At 35.7% G+C, this 21,452-nt stretch overlaps 1 long non-coding RNA gene across 1 annotated transcript in view; it reads right to left on the reverse strand.

The window, feature by feature from the left end:
• Positions 1–200: 200 nt before the first annotated feature.
• Positions 201–21,452, reverse strand: part of LOC121480739 — a 35,631-nt gene continuing 14,379 nt past the window's right edge. Inside the window, exons 3-4 of the long non-coding RNA XR_005985094.1 lie at positions 2,525–2,593; positions 201–610 (exon numbers count right to left, since the gene is read on the reverse strand). This is a non-coding gene — a long non-coding RNA (uncharacterized LOC121480739). The remainder of the gene's footprint in view (positions 611–2,524; positions 2,594–21,452) is intronic.

A 21,452-nucleotide genomic window follows, 5' to 3' on the forward strand; every position in this document is an offset into this window, starting at 1 on the left:
TGGAGAATGTGAGTAAATGGTAGGTAATTTTCACAGGAGAATGGGATAATAGTCATTTTTACCCAACTATTTGATGGGAGAAGGAAAGGTATACTTCCACAAATAGTTTCAAACCAAAGCAAAATGTGTACTATATATCATAAAAGGAGAAAATTGCTAAGAAAAGGTAAAAAAGAGTAATACTGGAGCACCGATCTGAATGAACTCCAGACATATAGATTTATTCAGCTCTCTAAAACAATGACATAACCCAGGAAAACATAAAAGTGAAATGGGATTTCAGCAATACAATTCAAGATTAATATAGCACAGCACATCCAAAAGATAAAACAATCCAATCACTAGCTTTGTTATTTATATATTTTTTTTTCAAAAAGAGGGATCACAATTCTGTGTCTGAAATAGGAGACTTGCTACTTTATTAAGATCAGAAATGTCTGCAATAAATTATAAAGTCCCGGGATCCCTGGGTGGCGCAGCGGTTTGGCGCCTGCCTTTGGCCCAGGGCGCGATCCTGGAGACCCGGGATCGAATCCCACGTCGGGCTCCCGGTGCATGGAGCCTGCTTCTCCCTCTGGCTGTGTCTCTGCTTCTCTCTCTCTCTCTGTGACTATCATAAATAAATAAAGAAAAAAATATTTAAAAAAAGGTATAAAATTATAAAGTCCCATACTTAAATATATATTGGGTTAGTAGTATGGAAGAAGGAAAAAATAGTTTTGTCTGATTCATCTTGACATCTCACAATGAGATGGAGATAAAGTGTATCCTCTGTTAATCACTGAGCAAAAGAAGCCCTGAATATATAAACATACAGTTTACACATGCACGCACACACACAGCAGAATAAGTAGATTATATATCTTCTAATCATTTGGGTTTTAATAGCAAACCCTGCCTCTCTCTTGGCCTAAACCGAAGGTTTGAAAAGAACTATGTGAGTCAATATTTTATTTCAATCTAAACTATAACAACATTCTTCTTTATTTTCACTTACTCTCAAATTCAAAAGCAGTTCTCTGAAATATCACAAATAGCAGTAGCATATAAATATGAGTTGGTCCATAAGATATAAGAATATAAATTGTAGCTATCTACACGGACCTTAACTATGAAACAATGAATTTTCACAGAAACTAATGTTTCCATGTAATTTAGTTTCCAAAACCCATAGATGCCCTGACTGCCCCCCACTGCAGGTGTTCTACTCTGAAAACAATGAATCAGAGCACAGAAAAATAACGTTTTATCTCAGGTATACTGAAAGGATCACACACACATCACCAAACCCAGTATGGGAACCAAGAGTCCAACACTCAATTACATGTCAGTCGCAACCATGAAGACTTGGATGGAACAGAAACCAGAGCACCATAGACTGGTACGAAATAGCCTTAGAGATTCTTTGCTACAATAGCAAATCCAAGTTATCTTTTGTAAAACAAACAAACAAATAAAAAAAAAAAACCTAGTGAAACACATTTTTATCACAGTTATGTAAAAACTTTTATTGGTTTATCTGAAAGACACAGATACAATTCTGTTGTAAAACAATTCATCATTAGATTAATTCTATCGTTTCATCTAATGTTTGTGACTGGATTAGATTTGCTGAGCTCTTATAACAGTCCGTCTCTCCCTATTAATTTTTCATCTTACCATACAAATCATAGCACATTAATCAACCAAACTCCAGTTACTTCAATATGAGCCATTTCATGATTCAGTGAGTTAAATTACAACTTGAAATATTCCCCAGTTGAGAAAATTTACCAGAGTTACTTAGTCACTATCCTCTATCTCTTGTCTTCATTTATGAAATAAACAAAATTGTGAAACTTTTATTTTCTAAACATGGAACATAGGCTTCATATTTAACTTCATATTTTTACAACTCTTTCTGTTTAGATAATAATATGAATTTCTGATGGAACAACCATTTTTGGTCCTTTGGAATATTTTTAATATTAATTTAATGATAATGATAGAAAAATAGGATTTCTTTTACTTTATAAAAAGCCATATTTCATAAGCCATTCTTTCACTTCTATATTTATTAGGAATATTACAAATAGTTTTAATTTCTGTGTTTCCTGAGTTCAAATTGGGCACAGTCTTATTCTAGCCTGCAAAATTCTCATAGGTAAATTATGGAAGACATGGAAATAGTAAAAAAAAAAAAATTACTTATGATGGTTGACGTACATATTTTGTATTAAGGAAAGAGTTTGTCAATAGAGGTAGTATATTCCAGAAATTTGAAATTGGGGTTATTACAATTTGCTGGGGATAGGGTTGGTACAGTTACTATCTCACAGAGTTATTTTCAGGAATGGGACAAATACTTCTATATACTGCCCAATTTCTAATGCTACAATACATTCCCCACTGGATGCTTAGGATATACTTAGAATAGGTTATTTCAAGTTTGTCTTCTGAAGATATCATATCACATAAACCTAAAACTCAAAAGTGATTATTTTAGAATAGGAACAAATGGATAGGCAAAAAAGGAATGGCTTACATTTAAAGGTATCCACGTTGTATTTTTTTTTCCTCTGGATAAGAGTAGCTCATGAATTATTGAGTCAACCTAATATAGAAGACATAAAGGAAAATAAATAGTAAATTTCAAGTCCTCTGTAAAAGAAATGTAAATTCCTATGTATAAGCAAGCATAGTGACCAATATCATTATGGGTGTATGGAGATACATAATTCATTTAGTCTTTGAACGAAAATTTTGATAATAAAATCTAGCGTCGGTCATATAAACTGGATTTAAAATAGTGAAAAGTATTTGTTCTAACCTTGGGTACAAACATGCTATTGCTTATTGCCTCGGTATATTAGCAAATGGTGCAGAGATGCCATGTGTATCTGACAACTCTTCATCTTGGCAGTGGGGCTCTAGTGAACAGCTGAACATTAAACACTGCTGACACACCCCCAATCTGTCTAGTATGAAGATACAGCTGGACCACTGGCACGAGGGTGGTGCTAAATGTTGTTTTGCTCAAAACCTTGAGGACTTTTAAAATGACAATTAATAATCTGTGAATCAAATAAAATGGAAAATTCAAGTTTTTCTTCTTGATCCTCCATAACCTACATTGTTTCTCATGATACCTAATGTCTAAACACTACTCTTGTGTTGAACTACTTATAGGAATTCATCTAAAACCAACGAATTGTTGTTAGGCTGCTTGAGGGCATTCATATTTTTCAGATTAAAAAAAATAATCAGCAATTCAGCTTACTAACGTTCAGATTCATTTCAAGAATAAATGAACAGTCTTGGACACAGAACCATTGAAAATGTTCAGATGTTGGGTGAGTGACCACTTAGCAAGAATATTGGTTAGGTATTTGTAACTTTAAAGTGAATATTTAAATTTTATTTCATGATTTTTCTCAGTAACCAGTATCCATTCCTTCACTGTGCATATTTTAGTAGGACCTCCTTTTTATAAATAGTGGAATTAGAATCTTAATATTGCATTTTAGTCTTTGAAATGACTTCCTGAAGCTATTTTCACAATGATGACAAAGGCATAACATTTTTTCTTTTAAGAGATTTGCTTAAACTGCAGGGATTGGTTAACCTGATAATTAGCTTGATTATTAGCATCATACCTATCTGTAATATTAACGAGACAGTTTCTATTAAAATTTTATATTTCTTTTTTAACCTTTTATCACCTCTTCTTTGATACTATACCATACCCTGCTAAAGTAAGGATTATTTTAAAACCCTACCTTTTGATTCCTTTTTTCTATACATCTGTATTTTCTTCACAGAAAAGAAAATGTTTTACATTGTTCAGGAGAAATTTTGTTAGGCTTTTAAACAAAGGTATGTCATTTTTATGGAAACAACAGTACTTACCCGAAGCATAAATTGTGTTTTTGACATATTCACAATTTCTGAGCTTCTGAGCTAAGTTCTGCTGGCAAAATTCATTTTTTGACATCTATTGCATTCATTATTAAATTATCTTAGTGATCCTAAGCACTTTTAATTGAGATACTTTTAAGGTGATCCTATCTGCACTTATTTTATATCTGCCCAACTTCTAAAAATGAGTTAGAAATATTACAGGAATCAAACTTCCACTCTTTCATTTATTTCTTGACCTACCTTGTATCTTTCACATTTATCTTATTTCTTCATTTAGTTGGTGCTACACTGACCTTCAATTTCGCAAATTCTTAGTTCTTGAAGGGCTGATCAACCTCTTAACCAGTAAGTGGAGTCACAGTTTCATTTTGGCTCAAAGTAAGCATAAATTCAGGTAAAAATACAGGGTGAAATCTGATATTTAAAAAATATAGAAGCAACATGTATTTAAACTGCCTGAATTGAGCATTGTAATTTCGTTCTGTTTTATTCATTGGTAATTTTTCATTCTCTGTTCCTACCAAAACAAAACAAAAAACAAACAAACAAAAAAAAACAGCCAAGTTCTTTCAATATCACGAAACTCCAACACTAAGATCGTTGAAGGTAAAGGTTTTCTCTGTAGAAATCAGTGAAATCACTAATAAAGGGAAACATATATCAAATATCAAAAACTGAGAAATTTTAAAGATGCTGATAGCAAATTACCAAATAGCTGGAATGAACTTCTACAGTCCTTGTTCAGATTTAAAAAGATTCAGAGAAGTTGAATATGAAGTTGGACGGCACTTAATGGCCAATCAGAACTAAAATGCCATGGTTTGCTTTCTGAACTTGGAATCTAAACAATTTTGTAGCTTACATGAGGCACTGCCTGGCCTTTCAGTGTATTTTGCCTTGCACACAAAAAAGCTTTTTATCTGGTCACCTAGGAAATTCACTAAGTTATGCCAAAGTCACTGGATAATGTAATCTTTTTTGTAGGAGTAAATGGGCCAAATAGGTTGTTTACTGTAGTAGAAAATATGCCATCAGTTAGACAAAGGCCATGTGTCAGGAATTTATCCTTCCAGAGACTCATTATGAAGAACTAAATCACAAGGAGTACATGGATGGATAGAGGATAAAGGGACAGAATAATTTAACTTACTTCATGGTCTGTATTCACTTTAATCAATTGATGGCCAAAGTTTGGTGTTTGACGTTCAAATAAGTCATTTCAAAGATATGCCAAAAATGATATTTAGGGAAAAAAATGAATACATTCCCAAAAGTTAAAATTATTATGATGAATCAAGAAATGAAATAATTACGTATAAAAATTTAACAAAAATATAGAATAGCTTTTATTTATTTTAAGACTGGCTTATAATAAATGTATTAACTAATAACTATAATATATTACTTGAGGTTTTCCTCCCTTCATTAAGAGTTTCCTATGACAGGAATAATATTTTGCAGCTTATAATCTTTTAATTCTGTATCTTAAAAATTGAACGTACATCAATATGTAAGAGGATAGTTATAATCACAAAGGCATGAGAATTAAAGATTAAATTTCTAATTAACATCAAAAGTGAATTTGAAAGAAGATATAGTAAAACTTTGATTAACATAGCCAAGGTTTTCAATTAATCAAATTTTTCCTTAATTTTAAAGTGAGAGTCATGTTATATGAAAATTATCTTACATTAATAATTTGGTAAAAAAATAATTTAAACTAAGTTTTGGAGTAACTATATTGTTGTTCAATCTTCTACATCATATATTGTCTAAGGGTAAATGATCTAAAGATCGTAAATCTACATTTCCAGGAAGCTCCTTATTGCACTGAGGACCTAAGCTATATTCAACTTGTTAGAAAATCTAAAATCCAGTCAATGATTAATGCTTAATTCACTGGCAGACGGTGATGCCTCCTTCCTCTTTGTTAATGCTGATTAAAGTAAGAGAAGAGCGCTATCTCGGCATAAGTGTTCTTAGAGTAACAGGCAAAATAATGCCTATGGTTACTGGAATGCCAAATTAATGCAAAATTACCTAGATATATTTCATCAATTACACATTCAAATGTTAAAATAACATTTCAAATATCAACGATATTTTCATGTAGAGACAGGTCTTTCTTTCGCCTTTGTTAAAGCTATTTACACAAAAGAACTAATTTTTACTTGAGTAATACGGAGGCCATGAGATAGTTGATTTATTATTTTGTTCAAAAAGTCAGGAAATTGATACTGAGTGGGGACCATGTGCATGCCCTAATTTTATAGAAACAAAATATTAATGTGTGTTTCTAGGATTGGATATAGACCAAGAGATAGAGACAGCTGGAGCCTTCCATCAAATGCTATGGAACAACCAGGGGTTTCAGGTCTTTGTGGAGCGGAGAACCAGTGATTCAAATTGAGGGATCTCTTCACCATTTTCCTGAATTTTCCACTCTCTCCAAGTCTTCTCTTAGGATTCCCCACCCCATGATATTTCTGACCTCAAAGAGATAGACAACCCTTACCATACAAACACATGGCATGAGTATTCACACAGCATATTTACTAAGAGATAGACCCCTCATGAAATATCATTTTCCTCTCATTTCCCATCCTCACATTTTTCCACATGTTGAAATGGGTGAGAGTTTAAGAGTCATGTTGTATTTTTAGATTTTTTCCTCTACAAATTCTACATTTGGAGATTTGTCTTATTTATGCTCTAGTAAATCTATAATAACAGCTCCTCAGTGAAAAATAGGGAGGTTTTATCCTAAAATCCTATTATATAAATTTACTGCATAATCAGTAATACTTTTTATTGATTTGACATAATTATTAAGCACCCCTTATATGTTAGTTTCTGAGAATGGAATTTTGAGCAAAATAAAGGTAATCAATCCCTAACTTCACGTAACTTACCATTTAGTAAAGAGAAAGTACTCACCTAGAAACAAATGAAAGTGAGGCCTGGCTATCTCCAAAAATGACTGTCACCGTGAATGAGTTGGCCTCCCTCCTCTGAGTCTCATAAAGCTGTAAGATGGAGGCTTGGAGGCTTATGTTGCTCACGGACTTTAATGAAGGAACAACTCTGTGACCATACGGGCACAACTGCACCCTGGTTGTTTTACTGGACACTTCTAATCATCCTTCACCCCTTGTCACCCTTTGTCACCCCTTGTCATCCTTCACCCATGAGGCCACAGTCCACTCACAAGAGGCTAGACAGCAGAGCTAATTGACAGATATCTCGACTCAGCACAGTTTTCTAAGTAGTCATTACCAGTCCATCAAAACTGTCACCAGACAGGAAATATTTTCTTCATTGTCATTTGTTAGTAGCTGACTATAAACTGAGGCAGCAGGGAGCAAGCACCATACAACATTATATACCACAAAACACCAAGCAGCACTTGATCAATAAATACTTCTGTATAATAAGTATTTCTTGAATTAAATAAATGTTAAAGACCATGGCTTTTTACTTTAAAGTAATATCAAACAGGTACTAAGTGCTAAAATACTCAGAAAAGGATGAGCTTATATAATTTCCTAAGTAAATTTGGAAAAGTTGACAATGGGATTACTGTGATAAATGTATAGCAATTATACAGAGAAAGACAATCATCATATAGTTTCACTCATATGTGGAATATAAGAAATAGCAAAAGGGACTTTAAGGGAAAGGAGGGAAACTGAGTGGGGAAAAATTAGAGATGGAAACAAACCATGAGAGACTCTTAAATCTGGGCAACAAACAAAGGCTTGCATTGAAGAAGGGGAGGTGGATGGGTGGTTGGGGTAACTGGGTGACAGGCACTAAGGAGGGCACTTGATGGGATGAACACTGGGTGTTATACTACATGTTGGCAAATCGAATTTAAATAAAATACGTTTTTAAATGTATAGCAATTATAAATGTACCCATCTACTTATTTTATTAAGCACCTACACTGTGCCTAGCACTGCTTTAGGCTTGAAGGAATCATCAATGAACAAAAGACAGGAGGACCCTGCCTTTGTGAGGCTTGCATCACGGTGGGGAGATAAACAGTGTATATTATATGTGCATATAATTATTATTATAATATATAATATTATATATTATAACATATAATATGTGTATATTATTATGATAAATAAGCAACAAATATAGTATATACGAACATGGTACAAACTGGATAAAGAGTATCTGGGGAATCGGGAGAAATAAGGGGACAATGGACGGGGAGTACATGGGTAGTCACTGTAGTCATTATCAAAGGTGACACTTAAGCAGAGTTGAAGGAATTGAGGAAGTTTCCAAACAGTGGAAGGAAGTAGTAGTGAAAGAAGAACGCTTCCCAGAAATGAGGACTCAATATTCACTGAGGGCTAGCTAGGACCAAGGGAGGCTGGGAATAAAGCGGAGCAAGATTGTTCTCTAAATTATAGAGAAAAGTTGAAAGTTGAAAGTTGTTGTTATAATTATAGAATAAGGAAATGAGGATAGAGAAAGAAAGGTAGGTAAGGTTCATGGCAGAAGAGGAAATCCGTCTTAACAAAAAGGAGGGATCAGAAACAAGATCCATCGTGGCCACGTGTCTATGTGTTTAGATAAGGGAGGTGAGAGGGGAACATTTTAATGAGCTTTGGAGTGATATTTCATGATGCGATCAGAGAGGGAGTCGGAGCCTATAAAAGGAAGGAGATTGAAAAGCAACCTCCCCTTTGGCTACGCCATAGGAATTATGTTTAATAAAGTTCATATGTTTTCAACAGTCTCCAGAGACCAGCTTCTATTCACTTCCACGCTGTGTTGCTTCCTTTATTTTAAATTAATGGTCTGTTTTTGAAATTCAGTCAAGCCCCTCCACTTCTGCACTAGACGGCATTTCCCTTTGGCTCCTCCTCATTTTTGTTTTCTCCATTACTCCTCGTAATCAACATGCAAAATTACTCTTTTCCTCTTAATAAACAACCAACCAACCCTCTCTGGACCCCTTGCATTCTGCTCAGAACTTGCTTCAAACTCTGCACCTGCTCTCCCACTGACACTGCTCTGAAGGTCATCACCGACACATGCCACACCCAGTGCTAATTCCTGGCTCTGCATCACACTCTGTCAGCAACTTTTGATGCAGGCGATCTGTCCCCATGTTTTGAATGACCGTCATCTTTTAGGATAGAAGGAAGTACACTTCAGATTTTCTCTCACTTGCCTGGATATCTACTCTTATGGTTGGCCCTTGAATCTCTAACCTCTAAGTACATGAGGGCTATTAATGTTCAATTTTTGGACCATATTACAAGTTCAGTTCTCTGAAAAAAGACCCCAGGATGGAGTGTGGCACACAGCCCATGTATTGGGGAAGAAGACCTTGAAAAAGAGAGGGGGCAGGATTGGGCAGTGGGAGAAGTGAGTCAGAACTGCCCTCAGTTGGGCTGATGTGGTCTAGGTTTTACTAGCTCTGGCTCCACCAGTCATTGGCCCAGCAAAGGCAACTGAAGCCAACCCTGAAGTAGTTCTCAGATGGAGGCGACATGCTAACAGTGCTCCCAGCCGCTGGAGGGGGATCTGGGCAGCTCATTTCCGTGGCCACCGCAGACCCCCTCTCTACCCACATGCAGTCTCTTTTTATCCCATGTCTTCGTATGGCTTCATTCCAAAAATACATAAAGTATTTCATTTGCATGGCCAATCCCAAAATGATACAACACCTCAAACAAAATATATCCAGAACTAAACTCCTGATCCACCCACCCCAATATGTTCTCCTCACAGTCTTCCCGATGTCACTTAACAGCAACTGTATTATTCCAGTAGCTTGGGTTAAAAAGCACATTTTTTCTTTTCTCTTCTTTCTTTCGCTCTCCCATGGAGCTATTCTTAAATCCTCTTTATTTTTGCACTCCATACTCAGTCTACACACAAATTGTATTGCTTCACTTTCAAATATAATGAAAATTATCACTCCGTTCTGCAGAGTAAACCAGCAAGGGGCTATGGAAGGCAGACCTGTTAGTAATGAGAGAATTGGGTGACCCCTGGTTTCCATCGGTGATTCACTTGTTGGAATAACTCTGTGGGCTGGCAGGGAAGTGAAACTTATCAATTTAAGGAACAGGTGACGTACAGCTGGTCTGGAGGCTGACAGATGTCCAGATAGCACATAAGGTTTGAGATCTCACAATACATCACTCCATACCAACTTGTCTGATGTAAACCACCATGACAGCAATGGCCCACTAACTAGTCTTAGAGAAGTGGTCACGGAGATCTTGTTAAAATAGGTCAGATTAAGTCTGTCCTGTGCTCAAAACCCCATAATGCTTTCCATCTCCATCAAAATAAAAGCCAAAATCTGTGCATACCTTTAAAGACCTAACATTAGGGCACCTGGGCGGCTCAGTCAGTTAAGCGTCTGTCTTCAGCTTAGGTCATGATCCCAGGGTCCTGGGATGGAGCCTTGGATCAGGCTCCCTGCTGAGGGGGGAATCTGTTCATCCAGCTGGTCCTCCCCTCTCTCGTGCTCTCTCTCTCTCAAGTAAATGAAAAATAAAATCTAATACATAAATAAAGGCCTAACATTTTCTGGGTCCTGCTATTGCTCTGATTTTATCTCTTAATATTCTCTTTCACTAACACACGTTGCTTTAGCCACACTGACCTCCTTTCTGCTTCTCGAGCACATCAAGAATATTTCCATGTCAGGAATTCTGCTCTAGCTTTTCATTCTGCCTTAAACACTTTACCGTCCTTTAAATTTTTGCTCACTCATTCACCTCTTTTGAATCCCCGCTCGTATGCCATCTTTTACAAGAGGGCTGCACAAACACACCTATTTTAAATTCCATAGACTCTCATTCAGCACATTATCTAATTCATTGCTTTCATTCACAGAGTTATCACCATCAAAAATATCACACAATTTACTTAGCTATTTTATTTTGTGTTCATTTCTCTCCACTAACTTGTAGGGTACATGGTAAGAGGTAAATTTGTGTATTAGTTCACTCCCATCAAACAGCATCACCTAAAACAAATGTTTGGCATATTTGGCATGTAATAAATTATTCATTAAATAAATCAGTAAACCTATCCTTGTTTTACTACTTAATTAACATAAGGTAATATAAGATTAAATTTTTTTTTCAAATACTGAGCATAATTTTTCCTTATAAAAATAACAAATGCTAGATTTTTTTGTTTTTGTTTTGTTTTGTTTTGTCCAGGCCAAGCATGGAATACGGTAGAGCTTTGCAAAAGTGACCCAGAGGTCTGAGAAACACAGACTGCAAGTTCAAGGTGCAGGTGTTCTTTGGGGTAAATTTTAGCAAAAAGGAGACAGAATATAGGAAGGATCCATCCTATCATGTTCTTGCAACTCAAGGCAGTGATTCATAGCTTCTTCAAAGACCTTCCATGTGGCAGTTCTGTCTTCTGGTAAAGCTGTAACCAGTCCTACAGTCCCATCTTATCTTTGCTTTTCCTTATTCTCTGCCTCATAACTCTTTTTCCCTCACCATTGTTTTGAATTACATCTTTCAAGAAAGAACAGGAATATGAATAATTACTCAGGCTTCATTTCTCTAGGGAAAAAAAAGGCTAAAATACTTTTGTATCTCAGAACAAAATTACTTCAAGAGTAACAGAGATGGCCATAAACTTAAAAGGAGTCTACAAGCTATCTGGCCAGTAATGCAGAGGAGACAAAAATGTTAAAATTCCAGAATAAAGAATTGGAGGTTAAATCTATATGCAAAAGTATGGATGATATAGATAATAAGAACAATAGGATCTAGGACAAGCAGTATGGTATTTATAGGTTCAATTTATCAGAAAATATTGACCTTAAAGGACTTAAGGATATGGCTTAGAAGAGTATAAACTTCCAGGAATTCTAAACTGGAGAAATACTTAGACTAGGGAAATGTTAAGAAAGTGTTCATGTATACAAGGGAGAGTGAGAAGATACAGGGGGATATTTGTTTTAGGTAATAATAAAAAGCAACTAAAATAGGTAAGGTACAGATGGAATGCAAAGGAACTTACTGAGGACAAATGATAAAAATATATGATAATCAAATATCTAGCTTTGTACACATAAAAGGAGATAATTTCCCTTTTCACTGAGATGAGTAGATACTATGTTACAATATTAGACTTTCCCAAGAATTTCCCATAATATGCTCTCCTGAGTTCACACTCAGTACATGAATGTATATACATATATTTCTACTGAAATAACTCCATTTATTACTTTGAATTATTCTATTAAAATGCAATTTACTCAGAAAATGGATATTTTAATGGATGAGTGAAATTCAGAGGTGTAGGCTGTAACATGGGCCATTTCTAATAAAGCTATCCTAGAAGAAAGGGCAAAATAAAGTTGTGGAGCCGCAAAAGCCAATAATAGTCTAGGGACTTGAAGAGGAATTGTGCCATGAATGGATGAAGGACACAGGAAAAAATGCCAGAGGGTGCCCAACACTCCATCTGTCCTACAGTGTTACCCAGGAACAACCCTGACATAGAACACACATAATTAAAAAAAAAAAAAATCTAGGAGTGAAAAGGGACTGCAGCTGATAACAAGACATATAAAGAGTAGAGAGTGTTCACTCTATTCAGCATAATTCATATGCTTGTGCTGTCTTGTCAAATATTAGCACCTTGGCCAAAGCCTGCCCTAGACAGTAAAGTCCATGGAGCCAGCAGCCATGACTGTTTGATGCACTACTGTATCCCAGAACATGGACGGCACCTGTCACACAGGATTCAAATAATGTTTATTGAATCAATGGATTCATCAAAGTTCTCTATAATTTCGAGTATCCGTAATTTTTCCATGCCCCCTTAAGCCAAAAGAAATAGCTAGCAATTTTATTTATTGCATGGTTAGGTCCAAACATATTAATATGTATTTATGTCCCAACAACATGGCACCAAGTTATCACTACGTAACATCTCAAACCTTCATTCCCTTGTCCACATAGACTGTCATCCTAACTCACTTCTCTTCACAACTGCTTAAAAACAGAGCTTCATGTACATAGAAGATCATCAAAAAGTCGTCACCCATCAAATGTGGAAACTACTTGAAGCTCATAGTTGTCTTGATGTTTGAAAAACATTGCTACTAAGGTTCCCAGAAAGTTTTAAATATCTCTCCATGCCCCTGGAAAATGAATGGTGCACTGCTGGGGAACCTCAGACTTATTTGTAAATAAATGAAAAGGTTCACCTTCTCTTCTCTTCAGGACTACACCTGATTGGAGACTCACTCGCATTAGAGAGAAACAATCTGTTTTACTCAGTCTACAGATCTAAACATTAATCTCATCCAAAAACACCCTCACAGAAAAACCCAGAATAATGTTCGATCAAATATCTGAGTACCCCATAGCCCAGTCAAGTAGACACATAAAACCATTTCAGAGTAGAATCATCTTTTATATGACTTGAGTTAATGCTTATTTCATGTTCCACACCCCTGAAGAAATATGATTATAGTCAAATGGGATCTGCTCGATTTCCTAGAGCTGCCCTGAAGTTCCTGGAAGCTTGTGTAACATCTAGATGTTCTATAAAGAGAAGCACCTGCCTCATCTTGAAGTCATCTGTCCACACGGGCATCTCTTGAGAACTCTTTTTTTTTTTTTTTTTTTCAAGCATCTAGACCTCTATTTATTTATTTATTTATTTTTATTTATAAATTAATTTTTATTCAATTTACCCACATACAGAAAAACACCCAGTGCTCATCCCGTCAAGTGCCCCCACCCCGTGCCCATCACCCAGTCACCCCCACCCCCCCGCCCTCCTCCCCTTCCACCACCCCTAGTTCGTTTCCCATAGTTAGGAGTCTTTATGTTCTGTCTCCCTTCCTGATATTTCCCACACATTTCTTTTCCCTTCCTTTATATTCCCTTTCACTATTATTTATATTCCCCAAATGAATGAGAACATACACTGTTTGTCCTTCTCCAATTGACTTGCTTCACTCAGCATAATACCCTCCAGTTCCATCCACGTTGAAGCAAATGGTGGGTATTGGTCGTTTCTAATGGCTGAGGAATATTCCATTGTATACATAGACCACATCTTTCTTGATAACTCTCTCATTCTTCCTCGCCCCCCATTGGTGAACATGTGGTTTCTTATTTCAACTCTGTTTTCCCAACCACATGGACACTTCAGGTTGGAGATGATTCTCTGTTACTTTCCATACCATGAGGAGGCAGCTAGAAACCATTCCACTGCTTTCATAGTACTCTTTAAAATAAAACTCAGAATGAGGCTGTCAAGAAGCTAAGACCCTTCAGATGTTACCTTTCTGGAGACTTGCTGTCGTTTCAGAGTTTTGATCTTAAACCAAGATGTAATGCAACGACAAAGAAACGTAGATATGTATATACCAATGTCACCTTCTGCCAAGCCCAGAAGATTCTGGTGGGGGCACAATGATGTGGGAATTGGAGTGAGGTCTGCTCCATCTATGTTTCTCCCTAATAGTTTGTCTATGTCAGAGCTTAGGGTTTTTTTTTTTTTTGGAATTAAATATAGGAATAAGTGTTCTGCACTGCTATCCTTTCTCTTACATTCCTCCTCTGATAGGAGCCAGATGTTTAAATGGAGGAGAGAGAGATACAAAAAGAAGAAGAAGAAGAAGAAGAAGAAGAAGAAGAAGAAGAAGAAGAAGAAGAAGAAGAAAGAAAGAAAGAAAGAAAGAAGAAAGAAAGAGAGAAAGAAAGAAAGAAAGAAAGAAAGAAAGAAAGAAAGAAAGAAAGAAAGAAAGAAAGAAAGAAAGAAAGAAAAATACTGGGGGGGGGGAATAAAATAATCGTTTAGGGTCTCCTGTGACATAACTGCCCATACTCCATGCCTTTGTATTATCATGTCATTAAAAAGCCTACGAATATTTAATTATGACTGTTTAAGAAATAAATAATGCCTACAGAAATGTGCCTGTATCCCCAAAACACGTGTTATAATTCTTTGAGGCTTACTTGAGAAAACAAACCAAAATAAAACACACACGCAGACACACGTGAGTAGAGATCATTACACAAAGCCCAAAGCAAAACCTGGAGCTCGTATTTGTATAAGCACATGGGAATAGATACTTCAACACATAAGACTCTGTGACCTTATAATGTATTTCACATCTTGCAGCCTAATTGTAATCATCAATAAAATAGAAATAATACTGAATCTCTGAAAAGATCTGGAACCATAAGTGTTTGCTAGGTTCTTTCTATATCACTCTGAGTTTCAAATGGGTTTCTACATTTCTTGCAAATCCCAGAAGTATAAAACCTAGTGTCACTACAGAAAATAGTTCATCCTGAAATTGCCATTCTCTTACATCATTTTCTGAATCACTTATTTTTTCTTTTCACCTACTATTCATTCTTCTTACTGTTTTTTCACATTCTTGTCACCTTCATGTGCATTTATTCATGCCATGTATTACATTTTTTTTAGGTACCTAGATTTGATTTGGCCAAAATCTTTGCACACTTGAGAATTAATAAATAAATGAGTGCTTTTATTTTTTGATATAGAAATAAACAATCATAGAAATTACAATTGCTGTTTTTTCACAAAATACAAAAATACTGGAGTTGCTAGTGTTTCTACTTATCAAAGACTATAGATTTGCTTTCAAAAACTAAGCTACATTGAACTCCTTCAATTCAAAGGATTTTTATTAATTACATTCTTTTATTTAAATATTGTATACAAAATAGGGAATTTATTTTTTTGTGATTGTTTTCAGTTCCACTGTCTCCAAGTCAGCTACCAGGAATCCTGGCTGCTCTCTGAGAAGCTATGGCCAACCAAACAGTGACAATATCAGGAAAATACTTTTAGGAATATCACAAACATGTTTACACTTCAGCATGGAGCTTTTACTGCTTATACTTCTTATGTACTCATGGTAACAATTTTCCAAAGAACATATTTCTAAATAATGGCTAGCTGATTTTCTACCATTATTCAGACAAAACTCAGAAACAGTAAGATAGCATAGAAGAAAAAATAAGTTTGGGAGGGAGAGTTAGTAAAAGCATGAAAGCAAGTTTTTTAATGTATACTGATCACCTAGTTTCTCATGAACAAATTTGTAGTTATTTTTATTTTGGATTATACAATATGGAAAATAATATTGGCATGGCCATTTAATTCTACTCAGTAACTGGCAAGTGTGATGTCCTCCTCTTACCTGGTATCCTCTAATGTTGACAAAATGTAAAATCATGTTTACAATTTATGTTCATATGTGAATGAGCCCGAATCTAAGGAGGAATCTAGCCCCCATCAAGCATTCTTCAGTATTTCTAGAATCGTTAAAGAGACATTACATTGACACACGAGCCCGTCTATCAGCCACAGGCATCACAAGTAGCCTAGACCTCCCTGCCTCCAGCTCTGTCTGTAGATATCCAACGTGCAGAGCTACTTGCAAATTCACATTGTCGCCATTATTGGTTTCACTATACGGGTATTAATGACTTTCCAGAATAGGTCTCTTTTAGCAGAATAAATCATTTATCCATTCACTATCATTCTAAACACACTTTTGTGAAGAAAGCCATGAGACGACTGGCATCCCATGGTATGATACACACTTAAGTGCACTAAAATACTTCTGCCTCCTTGAGGTTTTATTATTGATCTAGAAGTTTATTTTCTTTTGCCACATCTTTATTCTTTTGTATCATCTTCTAAAACCCATTACTTCCTCAGGCATTAGCTATCCACTACTTCCCATGCATCATTTTACGTCTGAAGATATTTCATTACTATGATTGGAGCCTTCATTTCTGTTCATGCCTGGGCATGCATAACGGCTCATAAAGGTGAATTTCAATATCGTGGTCTTCAACATCACCATCGCTTCCATACACTGGAAATACTGTTTTAGTCTAGACCTCGTGTGATGCATTAGGAATTTAGAGATAGATTTTCATTTCATTTTGTTTTAACACAATCTTGTACTGATTCACATTCAGCGGTATCCACGGTTGATGATTCAGAATTGGGTATTAATTTTCAGATAATTACTTTAACTTTTTACAGCAAGCTGTGTGTTCACCTTGTCTCATCCTCCCTACTGACCTAGATGGGCATGTCTTTCACCAGCACAGTTGGGTAGAAGGACACCCAACTATACAGAAGCATATTTCAAGCCTTGATCAAGGAAGTTTTTCACTCTCTAGTTCACTCTTGCAAGACTTAAGGAATGGAGAATTATGCTTCCACAAAGGAAGTAAGCGGAGAACAAATGAAATGGTTTTGGTTTTTTAATCAAGATGAGCATTTATTATATATTCCAGTTGATCCAGGATTATGGCTTGGAGTAGGTGAAAGGGACAGAAATGAAGAGAATCATAAGATGAAGGATATTTAGAAGTACCATAAACAGGACATAAGGATAGGCCGTGATGAGGCCAGGCAAAGGTCTGTGAAGGAAGTATCAAGCATTATTCCCAGGGAATGGAATCACTTGATGCCCAGCGTGCACATCCACAGAAATAGTAAACAGTGGAAGAGGTGAGGGTGGTTCTCTGGGTGGGAGTAAGGGGTTATAAATAACGGTCATCAATTCTAGTATTCTTATTATCATCATTATTACTGATTTTATTACTGGTTTGGAAAAATTGATGACAGTATAGTGCCTCCTGTGCTATATTTTCCAACCTCAGACATACGTCTATCTAAGGGCGTGGAGATCGCTCAGCTATGTCCAGCCCCTATCAAAACTTGTATCTCCCACCAAACAGTTCCTATAATATCATCCATCCAGCCTTCCCTCCCATATTGATATTGCCCTGGACATCCAAGAGTAAAAGTCACTACATCTATTCATTGGTCTTTGCAGAAATTGCTTTAGGGTCCATCCCTACTTTGTATTTTAAACTGATGTGTAAAAAATAAAAAATAAAAAAAAAAAATAAACTGATGTGTATGCATGTGTGTATATATAAGCATGTGTGTGTGTGGTGAGTTAATTTTTTCCAGCTTCTGTCTTATGAACTTTATATGTTTTGTACTCTTATTCCCTGATTGCCCACTTTCAGATTAATGAATTGGTTTGAACTGAATTTCAGATTTTTAATTATTAGAAATACATTAGTTCTAGTATTTTTGTTCTGGTTCATCAGTTGCAGCCATAAAGCAGGTATATGGATTCTCTCACTCTAAACCTAGGCTTTGAGGGATGCCTGGGTGGCTCATGGTTGGGTGCCTGCCTTTGGCTCAAGTCTCGATCCTGGTGTCCTGGAATCGAATCCCACGTCAGGCTCCCTGCATGGATCCTGCTTCTCTCTCTGCCTCTGTCTCTGCCTCTCTCTCTCTATGTCTCATGAATAAATAAATAAAATATTTAAAATAAACAAATAAATAAATAAACAAACCCATGTTTTGAGATACTCTACCCTACACTGACCTCCACACCCTGAGCCCCTGCTTGTCCAGCAGACAGGACTGAAAAAAAGTATATGTCTATTGGTAATTTCGACAAAAGTGTAAATATAGAATATTTTTACTATAATAGTTGTGACGGTATGTTCTGTCTAGAAATCAAAATGAGGCTGAAAATGGGATCCAAAAAATGAGGCTTACTTCCACTTAAAACATTTTTACTACTTAAATAGTTAAATTACATTTAGATCTATTAATGACTTAGCTCAGTACCAGTATAAGGCTATCTAGATGAAACACACACAAACACACACACACACACACACACACACACAGGCATGCTTCCTGGTAAATTATTTAGTGTTCTCAGCACAGCTGCACAATGTGAGTATTTATTAATTGCCTGTAAAATCAGCAAAATATGTTCAATAAGTGCCAGCTTGCCGTATATTGTACATAATCACACATTTGAGCCACAGTTGTTTATGTCATTTTATAATCATGCTAATAATTACCAGACAACTAAATAATTCAGCAAACCATAAATGTTACATTTAATTACTTTATCATTTTTGTATGTTGCCATGGAGATTAAATTGGTAACTCAATCCATAAATTCAGTCCCTTTATAATTTCCATCTTTATCAATATGAATGTGGAGTGAATTAATGAAACTAGGAAGCATGTGCAAACAAGTTAGTATTTTCTTGGTATGTTTTCTAGTCACACAGCTTCTATATGATGCTGTGAAAATTTATAAGGTTCTCTCTAACATCTTCAAAGCATTCCTGAGCTCTGAAAATTAAAGGGAGAGGAATAAAATAAATCTTTCATAAGATACAATTTCCACCTCCTGTCAGGAACTAACTGATTAGAAAACTCTTTATAGGTTAAACCAACCGTCACATTTTTATGGCTCTGTGTATTTCCCAATGTAAAGAATAAAGCTTTCTCACTATAAACTATCCCCATACAGCAAACACTAGCATGGTCCACAACCCCGGTCTGTGTAACAATTCATCATATAGCTAGTTTGGTTTTGCTATGGTATCTTTTTTTTTTTTTTTTTTTTACAGGCCTGCAAATTTCCCTGAGAATATCCCTGTATCTAAAATCATTTATAACTTAAAGCTATCTTCTGATAAACACTAAATGTGTGCCAAGCCTTCCCATAAAGCACCCAGCATCCATCTTACAACATTTGAGTATAAGAAATTTGGCTCATTAAAATGAGTTACTCTTCTTGTAGGTAACAGGTATCGAGAGTATCCAAAGATGCACTCAGGGTCTTAACATCACTTGAAGACTCTAGATGAACTGAAATATTTAAAACTACATTTCGATTTAATCACATCTTGAGCCTTTATATATACAATTCTAATGTATCAGTGCTATTTATGGTAATTAAAAACCTCCAAATTTGGGGGACTTATCTGTCTAGTACCTATTTGGGGAGACATTCATACTAAAACACCCTGGATCATTGTTGGATTATCTATGAATAGAGCAAGCTTCAGATACTAGAGATGCCCACATTTCGGGTTGGGTTAGATGGGTTATACTGTTATTCATTAGCTCGCTTGCAAATATTAATTTATCCAATTGTCGATACAACATGAATTCTGGAGATACTTGGTAAAGTAATAATGTATTTGTTAAAAATTTATAAGCGCTTTTACAGATATCTCTCCAATACAAAACTAAATAAGCAGAAAATTATCACACAATGCTCCAAGATTTCAGCAAATATTGGGGAAAGCTATAAGTGAATACACAAAACCGTAGTAGGAGATAGAATGTTATTAATGTCATAATACCAACAAAGTACAGTAAACATTCAAAAGAAGGAAAATTCAAATTTAAGTTCCTGGGGAGACAATACTTTTTTTTCATAAAATTGAAAACTTGATATGATAAAATGTAATTAAATATCAAAACATGTGGCCAGACTAAACACTAGGTGACACTCCGCCTTGCCTGGATTATTAATAAAGCCTCCCACCTGTTTTTACCACTTCTAGTCTGCCCCTTTGTAAGCCAAACTCTTAACAAATTTTGGAAACATTTTCTAGAGCATAAAGTATATATATTATCACTCCAATACTTAAAATTCTTCTATTGTCCCAAGTTGTCTCTAGAATTCTCTAATAACATTAAATGACATACAAGTTAATTCAAAATGGCTTGCTGAAAACCCTTCAAAAACCCTTGCTGAACTTTCTCCTCTCCCAGCTCAGCATCCACCCCTAACACTTCAGACATAGAGGCCATGCTAAATGTATGGTTAAAGATAATTGGGCTGTTTTGTTTCTAGATCTTTGTCCATATAATCCTTTCTTTATTAAAAAAATCTATTTACTCCCTTTTTCCCAGGATAGTTTCTAGCCAGGCCTCCTGTCAGTAATTAGGTGCCACTCCTTAAGAAAACGTCCCCTAGTACTTGAAAGTTACATTATATAGACTTCCCTTAGTACTAGCGTTTCACCCAGGGTGGCATATACCATCCTGAATTTTCCAAATATCAAAACAAAGTATTTTCTAAAATATCAAAATAAAATAAAAATTAACAATAGTTCTACCTAAATCAAAGATGCTCGAGTCTAAAATCTGAAATTTAAAGGAAAAGATGAGTTTAAAATTGTGTAATACCATTAAAAGCTATCTTTATATGCATTCTGGTAATGCTGACTACGTTTATTATTCATATGTTATATCTAATAAATTCCTTCTCAATCTTAACTTTTCCCCTCCCAACTTTTCCTCTCTTCAGGTACCATCTTCCTCATCGTTTGCTAAAAAATCCAACAAACTGCCAAAGGGTCCCTGGAGGCTTCTCTGTGGTATGGTGAGACAGTCACTCTCTCAGCCAGCCCTGGAACTTTGATATTGATGTGTCTCTCTAGGGACTGCAGTAAACATAAATTACTAGTTGTCATTTTTTTAAAATGCCTTTTAGCTCTTCAGACTATAGTCAATGAATAAGATGACTTAAAATAGTAATAAATTGGGGTTTATCATTAATGCCATCCCTGCAGTGCCATGTCAATATCAAAGGGCACGCTAGCAAAGAAAACCACTAATATTAAACTTCAAGCTGAGCCACAGATAGTATTCATGCATCTTGCCTAACAACTAAGGGGGAA

The sequence above is a fragment of the Vulpes lagopus genome, chromosome 22, assembly GCF_018345385.1.
Source record: "Vulpes lagopus strain Blue_001 chromosome 22, ASM1834538v1, whole genome shotgun sequence".
In the NCBI taxonomy this organism is placed as follows: domain Eukaryota; kingdom Metazoa; phylum Chordata; class Mammalia; order Carnivora; family Canidae; genus Vulpes; species Vulpes lagopus.